Source organism: Pseudorca crassidens, chromosome 14 (assembly GCF_039906515.1).
Source record: "Pseudorca crassidens isolate mPseCra1 chromosome 14, mPseCra1.hap1, whole genome shotgun sequence".
Classification (NCBI taxonomy): Eukaryota; Metazoa; Chordata; class Mammalia; order Artiodactyla; family Delphinidae; genus Pseudorca; species Pseudorca crassidens.
This window is the reverse complement of record NC_090309.1, coordinates 37,382,758-37,404,665: the sequence shown is the minus strand read 5'-3', so window position 1 is coordinate 37,404,665 and position 21,908 is coordinate 37,382,758. Positions and strand designations below refer to the sequence as shown.

The window sequence follows — 21,908 nt, the reverse complement described above, 5'->3', positions numbered from 1 at the left end:
CATAATATATGTGGGTGGGCCTGTGTTATGCAAAATAGGTAAACACTATATAATTTTAGATTCTATTGGCTGAATTGAGAATTCACTTCTCCTCCCCCCTCCCTAAGGAAGTCTGCGTCCCAAAAGGGAAGAAACGGAAGTAAGAGGAAAGCACGGAACAATTTTTAACACTGGCTGAATTTCAAGTTATGGAATAAGGTACCTCAAAAGGGAGTATTCTATTTCTTAAAAGGCTGACTGAATTAACTACATAAATGCTCTCTAAAAATGTTGGAAATATAACTAAGATACTGAACTATGTTTTCATGATAAGAGTAATAGTCTATTTTAACAGATTTAGTATAATACTCCATCTGTTAAGAAAGAAACACTCCATTTAAAAAAAACTGAAGAATCAATACCACTCATATGTAAAGAAAGAGTACCCTTTTAGAACTATCAAATGAAGCAGATTTTTTTGGTCTTGTTATAAAAAACTACATTATCCCAGGCTTAAGAACAGGTGAACATTCAATCATATTTTTAATTGATCATGCTTGTCTATTTCCAGCTTTATACTTTAAAATAGATTCACTGGGTGTTCATAAACATGGAGAAATGATAGCAGTATCCAGAGGGAGTTGGGATTGTACAAGTTTCACCAAATAGCTACTGAAGGCACCTGACTTACTGACTTAAGCTGCTTTTAGATCATCCTACTCATAAGCTTCATTTGAGGAGTTACTGCCTGCTTCTCCCAATTCCCCTGTACCTTTTCTTAAGAAATGTGTTTCCTTATGGTGAAGGGTTATACATGTAACTTGTATATTCCTCTACACAAAGGTGAACCTGTTTTGTGCTTAATTACATTTAAGTTTTTTTAAGCATGCTAAATTAAGTCACAAGAGCAAATTCTGCTCCATACCTGTTCAATAAGCTGCATATGCAAACCATCTATACTCCTCACCCACTAAACTGTTGTTCAGCTTGAGTCTAGGGGGCGTATGCTCTTACACAAAAATACTTTTGGTAGCCCTAGGTCTAATAATATCTTGTCACAAAATGAACCCTCTTCTAGCTTATAGCTACAAGTCTACTTCTGTTGCTACCCAGCATTCCATAACTGTGTCACATCCCCTGAAGCTATTCTTGTGTAAATCTGCATACTGTTTCTTTTGCTCATTCTGCTGGCAGCAGGCCCACTTAGGTTACTGTAAAGTAAATCTGCTCAGGTAGTCTGCTTTTGTCCAATGTAGATACATGTTCAGTTCAGGAAACCTATTTGTAAAAATGACCTGGGCATATTCTAACATATTGCTATTTGGTGATCCTGCCATGTCATGTGCTTCTAGGCTGATGAAACTGCTCAAGTAGCCGGACATGACAGGTCCAATACTTATACTAAACAGAATGTAGTTGTTATTGACTATGCCTTAAACTTGATTCCAACAACAAAACCTGAGGACCTGCCATTCTTTAGACCAATATATTGACCTCAATTTTGGGACTGTATTTCTTGCTCAACTCCTAAGGCAGTCAATATATCAATAGCTCATATACTGTCATAATGACTTACCTTAATGATTAAAAGTAGAGCATTAAGAGTATAAAAATTCCTTACATATTTCAAGCTCTGTGTTTATACCAACTAATCTCCTGAAGGAATATATTTTTCTTAAAGAGCTCTAAGAAAACATTAAGGACAAAACCTCCCTATTTACTAAGTGAGTATGATGAGCAATTTTTAAATGGGACAAAGACCCATATTCATAAGGGAAAAGGGCTAGAATTAAATTTTTAAGTTTTTCTTTCCCAATTTGAATTGACTAGTTACCTGTTTTTTTTTTTCTTTTCACATGCAATTTATTTACAATGATGTCTGATTAAATAACATCATGGAAGCCAGTCAAATACAAAAATAAAACATTAAGTAGCTTTGTTGGCTGGTAGGAATCAAAGTTACCAAACTCTGGCAGATGGACCTTAATCTCAATGACCTTTCCCCCACTCTTCTTCCATATCTGCCTTGGCTTACAGGTGTCAAACTTCCTTGTCCTCACCTACAATATCTGAACTTCTGGCACTTATCTCAGTTGGGCTCAGAGACCAACAAAAAACTTTCAGTACCCTGAAAACTTTAAAAAATCAATCCAGAAGAAAACTAAACAAAACAAAGTATACTTACCTCACAATTTCTATGCCTTTTTCAGATGTTTCTTTTCTCATGTCCTATTTTTCTTATGTGTTGTAGTTTAGGTTTTGATTTTACCTTTGGACACAACTGACCTCTGAGAGCTTGCTTCTCCCCTAATGATCTCTGAATACTTCTGAGGATGCAATCAAGGACTCATTCCTCCTATAGTCCCTTTACCTCTAGCCACACCCACAGCAGGCTTATAAATTATTTCATCCTTTAGTTCCACCTCACCGGTGACAGCTATGTCATGTTCCTCTAACCCATAAGGCAAATTCACATAGATGGCCTTGGCTATTCCCCAATAAGCGTTTACTGAATATCTACATGTGCCTAGTTTTTTACTTGCCAAATGCATCTAACTCTCATCCTTTTGAGGAAAAGGTATTTAGGGCCTAAGATTTTTCAACAAGGCATGTCTTCCTTGTTTAGGGGCAGGAAGAAGAAGAAAAACGTCACTGGTATTACTGTATCATATAACCACTTATTAAAGCTGGAAAGAACCCTAACGAATATCCTCTCAGCTTACTCAATTTTCAATTCCCTCATTTTATAGATGAGGAAAATCTACAACCAGAGAGGGTAAGGTATTTGATTAAGTCATAGGACTAAGTAGTGGAACCAGCTAAAAGATCTTTTGACTTCTGTTAGGTTGTTTCATTAGTTTTGGAGGCAATACTACAAACACTAAAGAACAGAGCAGGCAGCTAACAAGTAACTCACACCTTGTACCATAGTATTATCACATGAAATGGCCAAGTATTTACCTTTAGCTCTATTCTTTGCTGTGTGTTGTTACTTTATACCATAAAGAAAAAGCTGAAAATTAGACAAATAAAAGTTTGATGATGTGCATACCATGGAGATTTCTTTCTTTTTGCTCACCAGATGGGTCATGCCTCCCCGAACTGGTCACACTCCCGCTTTGTCGGCTTTGCTAACCTGGAAGTCTCCCTAAACAAACCAAAGAAGTCTAGATATCAAAAGCACTGCATTAGAAAACCCACAGAATGGTATATATCTATATCCAGGTACAGATATATAAAGAACTCTCGTAATTAAATAATAAAAATATAAATAATCTAACTAAAATTTGGTAAGGGAATCTGAAAAAAGACTTCTCCAAAGACATACAAATGACCAATGACTACAGGAAAAAAAGAATGCTCAACATCAATAGCCATTAGGGAAAGGTAAATCAAAACCATAATGAGATACCATTTCACACCCACTAGGATGGCTATCATCCATAAAAGAAATATTGTCAAGGATGTGGAAAATTCAAAATCAAAATCACTGCTGGTAGGAAAGTAAAAAGTGCAGTCACTTTGGAAAACAGTCTGGCAATTCCTCAAGAGATTAAACACAAGGTTATCATATGACCCAGGAATTCCACTCCTAGGTATATATTCAAGAGAAATGAAAACATATGTCCAAAGACTTCTGCATGAATGTTCATAGTAGGATTATTCTTAATAGCCAAGAAGTAGAAACAACCCAAATGTCCAACAACTGATGAATGGATAAATAGAACGTGGCACATCCATACAACTGAATGTTATTTGGCAATAAAAAGGAATAATATACTAATACATGCTACAACATGGATGAACTTTGAAAACATTATGCTAAGAGAAAGAAGGCAACCACAAAGGATTACATATTACAATTTCATTTATTTGAAATGTCCAGAGTAGTCAAATCCAGAGACAAAAAGTATGATTAATGGTTGCCTAGGGCTGGGATGGGGGTGTGGCTGGGAAGGGGTGATGGCTAAATGCTATGGGGTTTCTTTTTCAGGTGATGAAAATGTTCCAAAATTGACTGTGATGATGGTTGCACAACTCCATGACTATACTAAAAACTACCGAAGTATATATTTTACGTTGGTTAAACTGTATGGTATATAAATTACATCTTAATGAAGCTATTATAATGACAAAGAGAGAAAGAAAGCATTACCACATTAAAAAAAAACAAAAAAACCTGCCATAAACTCAAGATCACTGGATGCTGGCATGCACCTGGAATTCAAATACTGCTCTTGAACTTGCTATTTCCTGAACCACAGAAACTGAGGGAAACAATCATTTGAACATTCTACAAGATATACAAGTTTTCACAAACAGAGTTGAAGACTTTCCCAAACCACCTGCTTTTTGTACCAGGAATCTCAAAATTCACAATTAGGCTTGGAGTTTCTAATTTCACATTCTGTTTCAATCTACCTTCAATTGTAGACACAGGTTTTTTGCCTTTTTTTTTTGGTTTGGTTTTGCTGACATCTTACATCACCTTCAGCGAGTTCGAGTGACGGGTGTTTCCTCTAACACCAACCAACTCATCAATTCTCTGACACCAGCTGGGTGTCCAAGAATTCAATTTAATTCTGACACTACCTGGAGTAAGCTCAGATCCCACAAGTTAAAGGACTCAGTCCTACAGAAGGGCCCCATTTCAGATGCCAGCTGCAAATCCCAGGCAACCCTTAATTCTGCTATAAATTGTGGGTTCCCATGACTACCTCTTCATGCTCCATAATTTACTAGAATGGCTCACACAACTCAGGAAAACACTTAACGTTTACCAGTTTACTATACAGGGAAGTATTATTTAAATATTTAAAGTATTAAACAGCTTATAGTCTTATTTGGCTAAATAGCTGAAAACAGTTAGAAAATTAATATCTAGGTTACCAGATGATGGTATCTCTCCACAACAGGAATATGAAGAGTCACCCTTCTCTCAATATTCTAGATTCCATTAAATGCTTATTGATGATTTCTTCTACTAACAACAGCAATTATGGGCTTCCTTGCACTTTAATCAACTTAGATGTTTGAGTAATTTTCAAACTGAGGCCTGTGGTCTCCTTACTTTCACATCTAGAGTCACATCTAGAGTCTAATAATGCAATTACTAATCCAACATATTATTGAGCATTCACTACAATGCCAGAAGCAATAGTATTCAAACTAATGCAAAAGGTATGATTCCCTATACTACCTCTCATTTACTGATAGTTACGAAAACAAAGGTGTAAATCAGTCAGACTAACCCAAATCAGTAAAGGACAGGTACCCAATTAAAACAAAAGACAATAGATAAGGTAAGACTTCAAAGAAAAGTGTTACCACTTTGGTGTAAGAGGACCCAGGGAAAGCTTCATAGAAAGAGGGGTATTTGAGCTGGGCCTTGGGAGACAGTCTAGATTCTGGTAAGTGGGGAAAAGGCATTTCAGGTGGGAGAAACAACTTGCATCAAGATTAAAAAAGGCAAGCGGAAAAAATGTATTGTGTGCTCAGGAAAGGGTAGGTTCCCAGGAGTGAAGGGTTTGGTTAGGAGACCAATAAACAGTAAGCCTGGAAATCAGGGACCATGTAACCTTCTGTAAGCTCAGTGACTGTATCAGCAAGCATTGATAAATGTACTGAATGAGATGGAGCTGAAAGGTAAAGAAGTGCCTGATATAGTGGGCCTTAAGAGTCTGGGTAGAGATTGAACTTACTCTGGAGTTAGTCCAAAGTCTTTAAATAAAGCTTTCAGAAAAGGAAGAAAACAAACTTGTATTACCTACTATGTAGCTAGTAAGAACTTTACATTTGTTAAACTCAATCTTTACAACTGTCTTATGACAGATGAGGAAATCAGGCAAAATAATTTGCTCAAGGTCATTTCGAAACTAAGTGGCAAAAGCTGACATCTGAGTTTAAACACACATCCTGTCTACCATTCTACACAGCAAAAGTCAACCAATCAATCAAGACAGGGCCAAAAGATGTCTGGCCACAATGTCTAGGATAAAAATAATTGTATATTTCAAATTAAATTTTTTAGTCTGCTTATTACTACATTATGGTAAAATGGGTTTTTGCCAAATTTGGGTAGAATGTTGGGATAGTCTGACCCAAAATATAGGCTGTAGTAGACACATAAAATTCATTTGGGGCATTCTCGGGAAGTCATCTCAAAGAAAGAGTTATCTTTCCAAACAGATTAAACTGATATAAGAGAAGTTAATCTGAAGAGGGAAATATATGCCAATTCATTAAGATGAAATGGATGATGTAAGCCATAGAAAGCCCACAAGGACACAAGCAGCATGGCTCCTTTTCTAATTACTGCTTCTCCTCACAATTTTTTACTATTTATGAAAATCTATATTGATGAATACAGAAGGCTGGTGTGCACTCCCTCAGCATTTGTGTATGTTAATATTCAATTTCTCCCAGAGGTAAAGCTCCTTCCCCAAGGAAGGCAGGAGACCCTTGGGGTCACCACACAGGGATGGATTTGTACCTTTCCTTTTTCACAGGTTGATGGATCAAGAACAGATTAGTAATGTGGCTCTCTCCCTAAGTGAGATTAGTTGCATACATGTTTCTGGAAGGCAAGTACGTAAATAAAGTACGAAGCTGTATATAAAGCTGAAAGATGCTTATTAAACTTTTTAAAACTAGCCAGGCCAAACTGATCAAAAGGAATCTGTTTGATGTTGGATATGGTTTTCATATTTTTAGGTACTGAGAACCAGTACTGACAAACTGACAAACCAGAAAAACTGACAAACCAGAACTGACAAACCTGACCAAGGATCAGTTTACCTGTAAGAATGAGAAGCTGGGTGGGGTAGATTGGAAGGAAACTAAAGAAATCACTCATCCGTTATGATTTTTAATATTTGTACAATAAAACCTCAGTTTAAAAAATTCAGTTCAGCATAAAGAAAAAGTATGACAACAATTATTGATTCCTCTTTATATCTTGACAATAGATAAAATCTCTTTACACTGTATTTTTTCAATAGTGGACAGACTACCAAGACCAGAAAAAACATTCTCTTAAAGCATATTAACTTGCAAAAGCCCAGGTTGTTACATAACCCTTTTGCTGATATTTATTAAACAATAACAATAAAACACGGGAGAACAAAAGCACAAAACTCATCCAATTTCAAGCCATTAAAAGTTGGTTTGAAAACTTTTCAGAGTATGATTCTGTGTAAGTTTGTTTGGAGACTATGCTTTAGTAGATTATGAGCATCACAGCAATGTTTCTTTCAGGTTTTTAACACTGATGAATTGGAAGTGGATGCCTTTTGGAACTTCATCGTGTTAAAAGTATATTCATTTAATGCTGCTTTAACTGTTTTTCTCGAACTGTATTTCCAACCAGAACTTGACTGCAACAACTGCAATTTTGCTAACCATAGTTCTTTTCCTTGTTGTCAAAGTAATTTTGTACCTGAAATTGGAACTAACCTGGAAAATCTAGGTTGTTGCCTCAGTTAACATTTGAAAGTCAGAATTTAGCTTCCCTCTAATTACATTTGTTAGGAATGACCACTAAACAGGAAGAGATCCTTTTTTCCAACTGGTTCTCCATCTTAGTTTATTGACTTATTTCCCATCAGTCACCTCAGTTAAAACCAGATTCTTCCCATCCCTATGGTTTAGAATCTATATTTCGTACACCAGATACCTGAAAAGAAGGAATGCTGATAAATCGAGTTCCCTTCTTTTTTTTTTTTTTTTTTTACGGTACGCGGGCCTCCCACTGCTGTGGCCTCTCCCGCTGCGGATCACAGGGTCCGGACGCGCAGGCTCAGCGGCCGTGGCTCACGGGCGCAGCCGCTCCGCAGCACGTGGGATCCCCCTGGACCGGGGCACGAACCCGCGTCCCCCGCATCAGCAGGCGGACTCCCAACCACCGTGCCACCAGAGAAGCCCTCGAGGTCCCTTTTAAGTAATTTCAGTTCAAGCTAAGATTGGGTAGATGAAAAACATGTTTTCTTCACATTCAAAACTGAAAACCTATTTGTATCAAAACTGACATACAAAGGTGTGTGTGTGTGTGGTGGGGGGCTGGGGGAGAGTACAGTTTTAAAGGCCAGAAAAATAACACTGTCTATCCTGAAATTTCTAAAGTTAAGGTTAGTTCTGTAAACATTTATGAAGTACCTACTATGGGTCAGGTACTGTGCCAGGAGTTATAGATACGAAGATTAAATGAAAAACATTCTTATCTTAAAGGAGTCATTAAAATTAGGGAAAACACCTTTTCCCCCTAGAATTCTTCTGAGATTTCCTATTTTAACCATATAATGGTCTTATAAGGAAATAAAGTTATACACTATACACGTCTACGCTTTTAAAACTAAGCGATCAGATTTGTAAATGTACTTTTTAAAAGTACCGTATACATTTTAATTGCCACCACCATTTCTTTCTTTTTTCCTCTCCCACTACAGAATTTTTTTTTTTTACAGGACCTAAAATTTTTCATTTTTAACCAGAGTTACAGACTGAGTTGAACTAATATGACACCTATAATGAGTTTTATAAAATTCTTAATTTGCTTCTATTGTTATCTTTAATTGTTTGTCCTAATTATGCTTCCTGCCTTTACTGGAGTTTTATTGCAGAGTATATGATAGTATGTTTAAATTTCCACACATATCTTTGAATTTCATACAGCTTACAATTCTTAAAGAGGATCTCCTCTATCAATATTTTCACATATTAACATCTGTCAAAGCACTGAGTTTTATGTGCATTAACATGATTATTTTTCATAATAGAAATAAGATTTAATTAACATATTGCTCTTTCTCTTTGAAGGCCCTGACATAGACAAGAAATTGCTATTTGGATATGTAAGTTTGGAGGGCCTTTGGAGTTTTTTGGTTTTGTTTTTACCTTTGACTATATAGCATTTGGTCTATCACTGTGTTTACTGAGCCAAGTATCTACAAAGACAAATAGCAAAGCTTTCTATTCATTCCACTAAATCAATTAGGTTATTCACACATTTACTGAACACTTGCCAAAAAGCCCTTTTTTTGGTAGCAATAAAAAGCAATCTTATAATAAAGGTGTATTTCGTTTTGGAAAAAAGAAAGCCAGGGTTCTCAAATTCATATTGCAACTCTTGCTTCACTTGCCTTCAATATTGTGTAGGTGGAGGAAAGAAACCAAGACATTCAGAACAAAATGTGAAGTCAAGGGAAATTTTTAGACAGCAATAAATGGTGAAAATGACTTCAACTTATTGTCAGAACAATCCTTTGTAGAGAAACATAAATGTAGGCACTTTAATATACCCCTGACATTCAATGAAAAAAATACTAGGCACACAATACCACAGATTCAGATCTTATTTGTTTAAACTAATTTGGGCTCTTTTTCATATAATTCAATAAACTGCAATTATAATCATTCGAATAGGTTTTGTCTAATTGCTCTTTTTAAGACTTAAATTCTTAATAATTCATGAAATATATTATTCCCTTTTTTATTATAAAAATGTTCTTCAGTAAATATTCAGACCATTTATAAATTTTCTAAGACCACTCATTTAATGTCACACTGTATTGTGGAAAATCCACTTTAAATGAACCATCCTAGATTTGTAAAATGCACTAACACCTATATAAAAACCACGTAAATAAATATATTGCTGATTCTAGAAGATGTAGAATACAGTCTACAATTGGTAATACTGCTATCCATATACCGTTACAGGGATTTCTTTAATAATGACTCTAATGTTAGAACATTAATTTAGCACCCCCTAAGGCAATGTATGTACTATTAAGATTTTATTCAAATCATTGATTACCTATAGAGAAACAATGTAATTTTTGTTAGAAATGATTCTCAACTAGTATTTATACTAGGAAGAGTTACTGTGGTGGCTGAAATAGAAAGCTCCCCAGTTGATGTGCCCCAATAAGCTCCATTACTTCAATTTTTAATTTTTAAACCATGTGTCTTTTAAATCCACTGTAATTCAAATTCTTTCCAACTTCTTCCCAAGTATAAAGTGCTGCGGCTGTCCTTCTCTATGTCATATATAACACACGTTTTTGACAAAAATGAAACTGAATATATAATAAATGCTCAGTAAACAGTAACTTTTAATGTTATCCCTATTTACCTGTAAAAAAATTCTGTTAATGTTTCAAGACCCATTTGATATTCCTTCTCCAATCAGGAAATTTTTCCTCATCCCCTAAACTCTTATCCTTATATCCAGCTTTGCATTACAGTTATGTATGACCTTGAGCTACCTCTCCTATTAAAGCTGAAAACTCCCCCAAGAGAAAGAGTGTTGTGCTCATTTTGCAGCACTTAATAATAAAGGAAAAGATGATGTTAAATATACATTTACATTAGATTCCTTTGGAGTCTTCATTTTAATTTTGGTGGATAAAGCATAAATATTTCTGGGGTGTCAAGAAATTTAAAAGAAAAAATCTAAAATTTCCTAGAGACTATAGAATATTAAAGCCTTATGGGGATGGATGTACTCATTCATATACATATTAATGTAACATAAGAACTAGAAGGAGATAGCTAAATGCTTATATTAGAGACTGAAATGTAAATATCACTTGCCACTTCATTTCATATTTTTGATGTTAAAAAGCAAGAAAAACCCTACAATGGGTATCTTATTTTTTCAGTAAGAACCAAGTTTTCATTTTCAGACTAAAATCAATCATAGAAATCAATATGTAATGTCTTTACTAGTGTCCCTTATAGCCCCTTACTCCACCTCCTCTCACCAAGGCCCTGAGTGTCCAGGACAGAATATTCGATTTTATGGTTCTTTATGAAGTTCTTGGTCCAAGAGCCCAGTCTGCTTAAGGCATTAAAGAAGTGTTAACCTAGAAAAAGATGTTAATCCATAAAGACACTGCCCTATATCCCAAGAACTAGCTATCAACAAACTGGATTACCATAGATAATAGGAAAATTAGTAGTATGGTATTTGTGAACATAGCACCAAATTTTAAATTTTGATACATTCTCAAAGCTCTTCAGAGGTGAAAAGTCTAGCAATTCCCATTTACATACTGCTTTAAACAGTAATTTGGAAGTGAAATTATACAAATTACAAATTAGCGCTAAATACTAAATTAAAAAAAATCAAACTGGTCTTTGAATGCTAACTCTTAAAATGGAAAAGATACTATAAAATACATCTATTTTCCACTGCCCAAAAAACATTCACTCTTCTGGTGGTATAATGATATCTTCATTCCCTTATTGTAAATACATATAGTTTATGTGTGTCTGTAGTTGACTACACCCTCAAACTCGATAGCTGGGTACATGGCTTTGTCCCAGACAATCCAAACTTCACATTCCCTTGGCTACAAGGGAAGTGGGCTACTATGAGCCCATGAGATGCAGTGAGACTTTTGCTGGGACTTCTAGGAAAAAGATGGTTAATCTTTCCAGATATACATAACTAAGGATTTAGGGGCTGAAGGGACTGAAGTTATCTTTTACTTATGTAGGGCTGGAGAACAAAGCTAACACTGAGGAAGCAGTGCCAAGAAACATACAGAAATTGCGTCTTGATGACATTATTTGAGCCTTGGGTGGAGCCATTCTTGACGCCACACCTATCCTGGACCAGTTTACACAAACTGTTATAAATCTCCTTCCCCCGCCCCCTGGGCTCACCCCTACTTAAGCCAGTTTGAATGGAGTTTTCTGTAAAAAATAGAGTCTTAGCTGATATAACTATTTTAAGTGTTTTCCAATAATAAATACACTAGGTCATAAAATGCAGTTCCAAAAACAAGGTAAGAACAGACTCTTCCCCATAGATGATTCTGGCTTTTCAAAATCCACTCTCCTTCTCAAGAACCCCCCACCCCCTGCTAAGTTCAAAAACTATCAAAGACTTTATATCTTCTGCCTTCATACTGTCTTAATAAAAAAAAAAAATTTTTTTTGCCGCAAAGGAATAAGAATAAAAAATCAACAATGGAAAGAAGAAATAAGTAATTGGGGGAGGGGGGTAGTAAATCCTCTATAGAAACTGTAAATAATATCCAGATGTGCTTTTTACTAAACAGTTAAATGAGAGTCAGAGACTAAAGCTTATAAAATTAAGCAGATTCAACTACATCTAGAATCTAATACAAAGGTATAATGCTAAAATCAAAGTTCTTATCTGAAAATCAGCCAATAAAATTAAAATTCAAAGACAAATTTCTTGGGAAATTGAAATGTCTTAGACTTCTGAAAACAGACAAATCACTACATAATTTCAAAAGAGGTAACAGTTAATCAAAATCATAAAAATTGGGGCTTCCCTGGTGGCGCAGTGGTTGAGAGTCCGCCTGCCGATGCAGGGGACGCGGGTTCGTGCCCCGGTCCGGGAGGATCCCACATGCCGCGGAGCGGCTGGGCCCGTGAGCCATGGCCGCTGGGCCTGCGCGTCCGGAGCCTGTGCTCCGCAACGGGAGAGGCCACAGCAGTGAGAGGCCCGCGTACCGAAAAAAAAAAAAAAAATCATAAAAATTATTGATTTTAAGCATATTATGTGGATACAACATGCTATTGAGCCCCCAAGTCATTCTGAAAATTTTAGCTAAAGAGGATTTAACAGAGTAAGTAAATGACAACAACTGAAGTCACTTAAGAGTAATACAGAATTAGTACTTCCATTTTCTAGGGATTTTCGTGACTTAACTGCTAACAAGAAAGGGAAAAAAACAAAAAATACACATGGAATAAAATGGAATTAAGATGTATATCCTTGTGCTTCTCATATCTTACTGAAGTGAAATGTTACCTGCATATTTTAGATCTTCTACATTTTAAACACCAGGTGTGTTTGCTGGAATGAATTACAATACTCTTAGGATCACGACGAGACCATTAATTTGGAGTCCGTGTGCAAAAGGATGAGATAAATTCTTATTAGTTGAGATGAAGTAAAATAGAGTGGTTAAGGGAGTTCTGGAGTCAGACTGTCTATGTTGACTCTTGGCACTGTCATTTAATAGGTGTGAGACTTGGACCAACTGTACAGTTTGGTCAGTTTCCTCTCCTGTAAACCTGAGATAATAAGAAGTAATAATCTTAATATGTATGCAGTGCTTATCATAAGTGCCAGGCATTTTTCAAAGACTTTTACATATTAATTCTTTAACTCCTTCTTAGGAGATATTAATGTTCTTAGGAGATAAATAATAATAACTCTTGGGATTCCCATTAGTTTGATTTTGAACTTGAGAATCTGAGTTACCTTTGAGACATCCATGGGAAACAATTATACGTACAAGTCTGGAGCTTGGGATGGAAATATAAACCTGGAAATCTTCTACAAAAGAAATTACCTAGGAAGAGTACAGACTAAGAGAAGAGAACCTAAGACTAAACCCTTGGATTTCCCTGGTGGCTCAGTGGTTAAGAATCCACCTGCCAATGCAGGGGACACGGGTTCAAGCCCTGGTCTGGAAAGATCCCACATGCCGTGAAGCAACTAAACCCGTGCATCACAACTTCTGAGCTTGCACTCTAGAGCCCACGAGCCACAACTACTGAGCCCGCGTGCTGCAACTACTGAAGCCCGCACGCCTAGAGCCCGTGCTCCGCAACAAGAGAAGCCACCACAATGAGAAGTCCGCACACCACAATGAATAGTCCCCGCTCACCACAACTAGAGAAAGCCCGCACGCAGCAACGAAGACCCAACGCAGCCAAAAAATAAATTAAAAAAAAAAAAAAGACCAAGCCTTGTGGAATTCAAAAATTTAGGGTGCTGCAAGAACAGCAGCAGCTTCTGAAAGAGATTAAAAAAGCAACAGCATTACGGGGTTGGTGTAAGGTATATGGTGTCCTGGAAGCAAAGAAAAATGTTTCAAAAAGTAGGAAGTAGCAACAATGTCAAATGTTGCTGAGAGGTCAGGTAAGATAAATACTGGAAAAGTGTCATTGGATTTAGCAATATGGAGATAATAAGTGATCTCCTGAATCAAGAGACTTTCTTATCCTGAATCATACTGCTTCTCCTTTCTGATATACTTATTAAAAAATAGCAATAATAAATCATTTTGGGGGCTTCCCTGGTGGGGCAGCGGTTGAGAGTCCGCCTACCAATGCAGGGGACACGGGTTCATGCCCCGGTCTGGGAAGATCCCACATGCCGCAAAGCGGCTGGGCCCGTGAGCCATGGCCGCTGAGCCTGCGCGTCTGGAGCCTGTGCTCCGCAATGGGAGAGGCCACAACAGTGAGAGGCCCGCGTACCGCAAAAAAAAAAAAGGCAGCTCAACATGAGTCTAGACACAGTTTTTCCCCAAGGCCATTTATGATTAACTATTATTACAGTGATGATGAAGTCCCTGATTGTTTGACATTTTCAGAAAAGACAACAACATACACCAAGAGCTGAAAACAGCTTTTGAAATTCCACTAGGCCAGTTTAAGTATAGATTCTGGATAGATGCAGGATTAACTTATGAGGCTTTCAAATCAATGAGTTTATTACTATTTCCTACATTACTGAGTTCAAAAAGTATGCCATCCTATAGGTCAGTTAGTGCCAGCTAATACAATATACCATCCCTCCACCAGAATACACACCAAAAATAGCACAAGATAAAAAGTACATAAGACAAGATAAAAAGTACATAAGTACATAAGTACATAAGACACAAACAGGAAAAGTGTTATACTTGCCATCTACATGTCACTTCTTTTATTAGGCCCTTAATTCATTCCAAGCCCTCTTTATAAACATAAAAAATGGCAGACAAATGTAGAAAACACTGTATAAGAGCAATGGGCACTACTAAAGCTGGCGAAGGAAGATAAACAGAGCCAGTGAGAGTGATGGAGAGATGAGCATGAGAGAGAGATGAAGTGAGAGAGGCAAGGATGTGGAATATGAATATTTGCAATGCACAACGTGAAAGAAATAACCTAGAACCTGATGCTGCAACCATCTACAGAGCTTAAGTAATAGACTGAATTTCCATATAATTCTTAACTACTGTTAATCATCATAATCATCAATTCCAAGATGAAGTATAGGCTTTATCATGGTCATAATGTTTAAGTCAACATGAAATATAACATGTCCCTTTTGCAAAGCAACTTTTTTCTTAAAATGCAAGGTGTATTATCATTACTATTCTCTACTTCATTTATAAGTTTGAGTCTTAGCTCATTAGGTCATGGACACTTAAACAGATTCAAGTTACAAGAATTATCTATCCATGGTCATGTTTACTATTTTGTGAGAACTAATTTTTTTCTTTCCTTCCTCCCCTCTCTCTCTTTCTCTTCCTCCTCCCTCAGAAGTTATTTATTCCACAAAAATGTAAATGAAAAACAGATTCATAATCCTACCACCAAATCAAAAGACTGAAAGCTATTTCTAAAATGAGCCACACATAAGTACAGTCACCACCTTAGAATTTCAAAGTCCTTTCTGAAAAACTACCACCACTTTTATTTTACAGATGAACCAAAGATAGCTTTTTAAAGACTTTCAGAGTTAGTGGAAAGCCCAGAAGTTAAACATGGGCTCTGTGTTCCATGCTCATAGGTTAGTGTTTAAAACACATTAAATAATCCAGCCTAGCAGCTCAATCTTAATGGTATGTGCAGTATATGAAGAAAGGGTCTGGCTATATACCTATCTACCTATCCACCAAAGGGACAAAAACTCTTGAGTGAATTAAACAACTAGATTCCTAACAATTTTCTGAAAAATAGGAAGCTTTGTTAAAGTATTCCTTATACAGTTATATACTTACATGCTTAGTGGTCACTTTTTGCAATCTATTATATAATAACATTTCACAAATTCTATTTAATCCCATTATATTCTACACATTATTGGTTAAAGAAAATATTGTGCCTTCCCGTTATGCATAATTAACTAGAAAAAGGATGTTTTCTTTATTCAGTGTTATCAGTAGAGTAAAAACCACTGAAATACGTTTAGTTTCTTAGGTTGGAAAACTTATTCTTTTTTTTTTTGCGGTACGCGGGCCTCTCACTGTTGTGCCCTCTCCCGTTGCGGAGCACAGGCTCCGGACGCGCAGGCTCAACGGCCATGGCTCATGGGCCTAGCCGCTCCACGGCACGTGGGATCTTCCTGGACCGGGGCACGAACCCGTGTCCCCTGAATCGGCAGGCGGACTCTCAACCACTGCGCCACCAGGGAAGCCCGAAAACTTATTCTTATAAAAAAAAAAAAAATGAACTAGTATCAAACTATTCAAAACTAGTAATCTCTACATGTATACTGCCCTTTAAGTAGAAGATTTAAAAAACCCATATTTATGGAAGGTTTTTTCTGGGGGTGGGGCTTTCAAATATTTGGAGGATGAGGACTGATTTTTCTATAATTTTAATAAAGATTTAAAAAGAGGGACTTCCCTGGTGGCGCAGTGGTTAAGAACCCGCCTGCCAATGCAGGGGACACCTGTTCGAGCCCTGGTCCGGGAAGATCCCACATGCCGCGGAGCAACTAAGCCCGTGCGCCACAACTAGTGAGCCTGCGGGCCACAACTACTGAGACTGCGTGCTGCAACTACTGAAGCCCGCGAGCCTAGAGCCCGTGCTCTGCAACGAGAAGCCACTGCAGTGAGAAGCCCACGCACCGCAACGAAGAGTAGCCCCCACTCACCGCAACCAGAGAAAGCCCGCACGCAGCAACGGAGACCTAACGCAGCCAAAAATAAAATAAGTTTATTAAAAACAAAAAGATTTAAAAAGAGTTCTTTATGAGAAATCAGCATGTTCTTGAAAAAAGCACTAATCTGAGATTTGAAGCATGAATACAAGAAGACTTGAAAGCCAGATTCCTAACACTAAACGTGTGCTAGTCTTTCAATTCCCAAGTGTATGCCATTGCAACAAGAAAGTTATACAATTTCATTACAACGATAAATGCCATCTCTTCAGTCTTGGATGCGTGACACAAATGAAACTTATCAGCAATGACTGTTTTGAATACTTAAGAAATATGCATGGTCTTGTATGTATATGTTATGTGTTTTAATGTATGAGACAGAACTTAAATATCCAAATGAATATAGTCTTTCCATATTAGTCACTCTCGTTATAGCCTTACTTTAAATGATGCTACAATTGTCCAGAACATTATTAAAATTCCTCTTTAGTCTATGGGTGGATCTGATTTTCAGAAACAGCAATGGCCTTCTCAGAGTAGATCTGACATTTACAAACAGCCTGAAGTTATTTCCTATTTTCTTTCTGTCAAAATCCTTTCTGAGTCATATCTGATAAATAAGGTATCATGTGGCTAATAACTCCCTCTTCCTTAAAAACAAGGCGGAAATAGAAAGTAATGAGCTCTGTTCATGAGTGGCTCTTAAACTGGCTTAGAAGGCAATTTAAAAAAAAAAAAGAACCAAAAAAATTTGAGTAATGCTAGTATTGTTGAAATAAGTGTAGAGCTTCCAGGGGGACTAAACTAGACTTATTTTAGATAAGTGTATAAAATAAATATCTTTACTTTAAAGGAAGGATGGACAACCAAGTCCTATACCATCTGGTCTCTACCCTTCCTTTATATTTCTGACTATCCCCTGCTATTCTCTCTCACTCTAACCCAGACACACTGGTTTTCTTGTAATTTCTTGCATTCCAATCAAGCTCCATTCTCAGGGTCACTGTACTCACTGTTCCCTCCACCTGGAACGTCCTGCCCTAAGATTACCTGCAAGGCTTACTCCCTCACCTCCTTCAGGTCTTTACTCAAATAACTATCACCTTCTCACTCCCATCCCATACTCACATCCCACATATTCCCTCTTCCCCCTTTCTGCTTTATTTGTGTGTGTAAAACTGTTAATTATGGAATTTTTCAAACATACACAAAAGTAGAGAGAATATAAGAAATCTCATGTATCCATTATCTAGTTTCAAAATTTTTTCGATATAGGGCCAGTATTGTTTCATCTATGCTCCTCTCCCCTGCAAATTATTTTAAAGTAAAAAAATCCAGATATCAGATTTTATTTATTTATTTATTTTGCAGTACGCGGGCCCCTCACCGCTGTGGCCTCTCCCGCTGCGGAGCACAGGCTCCAGATGCACAGGCCCAGAGGCCATGGCTCACAGGCCCAGCCGCTCCGCGGCATGTGGGATCTTCCCGGACCGGGGCACGAACCTGTGTCCCCTGCATCGGCAGGCGGACTCTCAACCACTGCACCACCAGGGAAGCCCCAGATATCATATTTTAATTCATAAATATACCCCCAAAAGGTAAGGACTCTTGTTTTAAAACCATAAAACATTACTATACCCTAAAAAAAATTGACAATTCCTTTTTATTAAATACCCATCAATGTCCAAATTTTTCATCAATGTCCTTTTACAGTTAGTTTGCTCAAAGCAGGATCTAAGGTCCACACAATACATTTGGTGGATATGCCCCCTTTAGTTGCTTTTAATCTTATATCCCCCCCCATTTCTTCTTATTTATTTTTTAAAGAAACCAGGTCATTTGTCATTAAAACACAAAATATTTTACCTTTTTATTTTCTGTGTCTTGTTATTAGAATGTAAACACCATAGGCAGAGATTTTAGTTTGTGTGATATCAGCATCTAGACCAGTGTCTGACACATAAAAGGCATCCAAAAAGTACAAAATGAATATCTGGCATTCATACCAAAAGCCCACCACCCACCCAACTGCAGAAATTGCTAATCACAGCACTCGCTCCTGCTGAGTCTGAACCAGGACTTCCAATTTTCTAAACATAACACTCCAGGCAGTCACTACCAGGCAATCAGATTTGATACCCAAGATGAAATCTATTGGCTATTTCCCTGCTTTAGCCCCCTTCAAAGTAAGTATACTTCTATCTCTAAAACAGATTCACATACCTAGTATCTGGAAATTTAGCTGAAGCTTAGCATAATAAATTACTGACTGTATTTCTTGTCAAGTATGTTTAAACATTTCTGAGCTCATTTTAGACAATTTAGGGGAAAAAGCAAATTGCAGCCAAAAAATTAATAGAAAAAGAAACTGCAGAACATGGTGGGAAACTGGGAGGTACTACATATTTTTAGAACTAGCAACATCCCAAGAGGTTCATTATAAAATAAAAATCAGCAATAAATTCTTTGAAAAGTAAATTACATGTGTACTCAATTAAAAACTTTTAACTACATGAATGGTCACGATTAACTGAGGGATGACAAACATCAGGATTTTCCCATAGGCACCAGCAACATATTCTATTTTTCTGTAAATGGTATTTTGAGGTGTATAAAAGCATTACAGGCGTGATACAAGGAGTAACATGTAGAACTCTGCTTCTCTGAAACGGAGTTTATTGTGGCAAAAAATCTAAAACATCATATACAACATTCTGAAAAAATAATCAGGTGTTCTTAGACTCATTTGCAATTCAGTTCTCTTAAATCACCTGATGAAGCTCTCTTCCTCTTAAGTTTACTTCTGAAGGAAGCTATGCTAATTGAAGGGCTCCAATCACATGTTCATCAGTTACTTCTATTTAAAAAGAAAAAAATCAGAAATTCTCTGACTCAGGAAATCTTGTGCTTTCTCTTTATTACTTGTAAATTCATTCAGCAAAAACAAAAACTATGTAGGACCTACTAAGTGCAATTATTTTCAGCCTTTGGAAGGCACAACTATTAGAAGGGATCTTTCAAGAGAACATAAAACAAGCTAGTGGTACAACTTGAAATTATATCTAGTTCTTTCAGTGTCCAATATTTCTTGTTTTGAGGTTCCCACACATTAGTCTGGGGAAAATTCTCTGGCAGAGGTCAAACTTAATGAAAAACAATAAACCTCCACTACCACATGTGTAAAAAAATACTCCAACAACCCAAATGCCTTGAAAGAATGCTTTCTATTTACTTTTCCTGTGTGATATATTTAGAGAGAATCATGAAAAGATGGCTAGAGATCTACAAACAGAAAATGCTAAGTGGAATTCACTGTTTACAGACTTTAGCTACAATTTTGTCCCTTATACAATGTTGTCAGGAATCTGTAGTATTGTTCTCTATAAAAACATCTTCACCAGGTTTCCTTCATTCTACTGACTTTCTTCCTTCTTTCTACTGGCTTTTAAATTTGTTTTATTCTCCTCAATTAAAAGACACAAATGTAACTTTATGAAATAAGATGATTTTTCCAAAGAAACTCCTAGAACCATCTCTCAGTGCCATCATGTGTTTGTCATTATGTTTTCATATACACAGTTAAAACAGATGAAATAAAACAATCAATATAAGCCTTTCTGATTTAATAAATATGAGAATAGGTCTATATTGACATGCCATGGTAAGATGTATGTATGCAAGAATGTTAGATAGTTTTCAATTCTACCTCCTCCAGCTTAAAATCTCTATCAGTTACAGAAGCTTCTGTCTGAAAACAATTGTTCGCAGAGCAGGACTACTATAGTCCTTATCATCTGACCTACTGGACAACCACAATAAGGCATATTCTGAATTGACAGAACTCTTCATATATAAGTGACATTTTGACAACCAGAAAGGAAGCTGAAACAAAGACAAAGGCAAACACACTCACGCTTTCCCTTGAAACTTGGCTCTGTAGCTCAGCAGTACTAGACTCAGTTTCCTGCCCTGTACTTTTCACTCATTTCCTTTAAGGGGTCCCAAAGAAACTAGGAAACCTGCAATGCCAGCCTTTGACAGTCAACACTAACTTCTGCCTTTGGACTCCAGTGACTGAGCAGACATTGTGTTAGTAGCTACCTTAAAGTACAAATGCCTCTGGCAAATTTGGTTTGTAAACACTACAGAAAAAGTTCAACATAACCAACTGTAAGGTCACCTAAATGAAAATTTTAAGGAGAGCACAGATTTCCGCCCCCTCCACCCAATCCGCCACTAAGGCACAATTCCCAGATCACTTTTTTTTCAAGTCAATAAATACTACTATTATTTCATTACAGCACTTCTATAATATTAATAAAAACCTAGGTGACAGTTTTCTCTTTAAAAGTCTTAAATTTATTAGATGAAGTACTATAACCACTTCCCTACCTACAATTTTCCATACACTTAACTGTATGTTCCAAACAACTTATTTTTCAATTTTTTAAACTCAAGATCTCTTTCAACATACTACAGAAAGGGGACAGGTTAGAGGATTAGGGGAAAAATATTAAAATAACAAATGCCTTTTCCTTTTCTGATGGGACCACCAGAATCTAAAGTCTGGGGGCAACTATAAAATACAAAATTAAATTCAAGAGAATTTAGGATAAGAGAAAGTACTGTTACTACAGTTCTGATCATTATTCATCTCAGGAAATAACTAGTAGAAATGATGCTTGATTTAAATTTTTAGTACCTTCCAGTTTGGTTCAACTACCAAAATAAACAAACTTGTCCTCAGAATTATGTATTTTCCTCCAGAAGAGGTTTTTGATGTGAATAAAAAACATAAGGAATTCATATGCTGTATTTGTACAAGAAGGACAATGTTTTGAAAGATATAAATCTGATCACACCGAGAAAACATTTTCTCTGTTAGCTATAAAGAAAACGTCATAAACTGAAACCGAAGAACTGGAGAAACCAAACCTTCTCCACAATTCAAAAATTTAAATTCACGCTACTATGCAAACTAAACAACAACAACAACACTGTTAACGATTCTGCTCAGCTACAAAAGTAACACATACTCAATGTAGAAAAAGACAAAGCCAGTTCTAAAACAAAAGATCAGCTGCTAAGAAAACAAAATAACATTTTGCAGAGTAAGAGAAGTACACAGTCTTTGAACCAAAACAAATAGATGACCGTTTCGTACACTTAAAGCGTCAGTTCTTAGCACAACCGGCGTCTTATGGATAAAGTGCTCACTCAATTATCTGATGACTAAACGATGGTAAGGTTGTTGGTGCTATTAAAACCAAGACACATTTCCTTG

General features: G+C 36.7%; 1 protein-coding gene across 4 annotated transcripts in view; it reads right to left on the bottom strand.

Annotated features, from left to right (window-relative positions):
• The window catches only part of PELI1 (pellino E3 ubiquitin protein ligase 1), a 130,373-nt gene that overhangs the window by 25,371 nt on the left and 83,094 nt on the right, over positions 1–21,908 (bottom strand). Inside the window, exon 1 of one of the 4 annotated variants that reach the window (XM_067704905.1) lies at positions 3,032–3,117. The exons of the other annotated variants lie outside the window; for them this stretch is intronic. The gene's annotated coding sequence lies outside the window, so the exon portion shown is untranslated. Of the gene's footprint in view, positions 1–3,031; positions 3,118–21,908 lie in introns of those variants that run through there. 4 annotated transcript variants of the gene reach the window in all.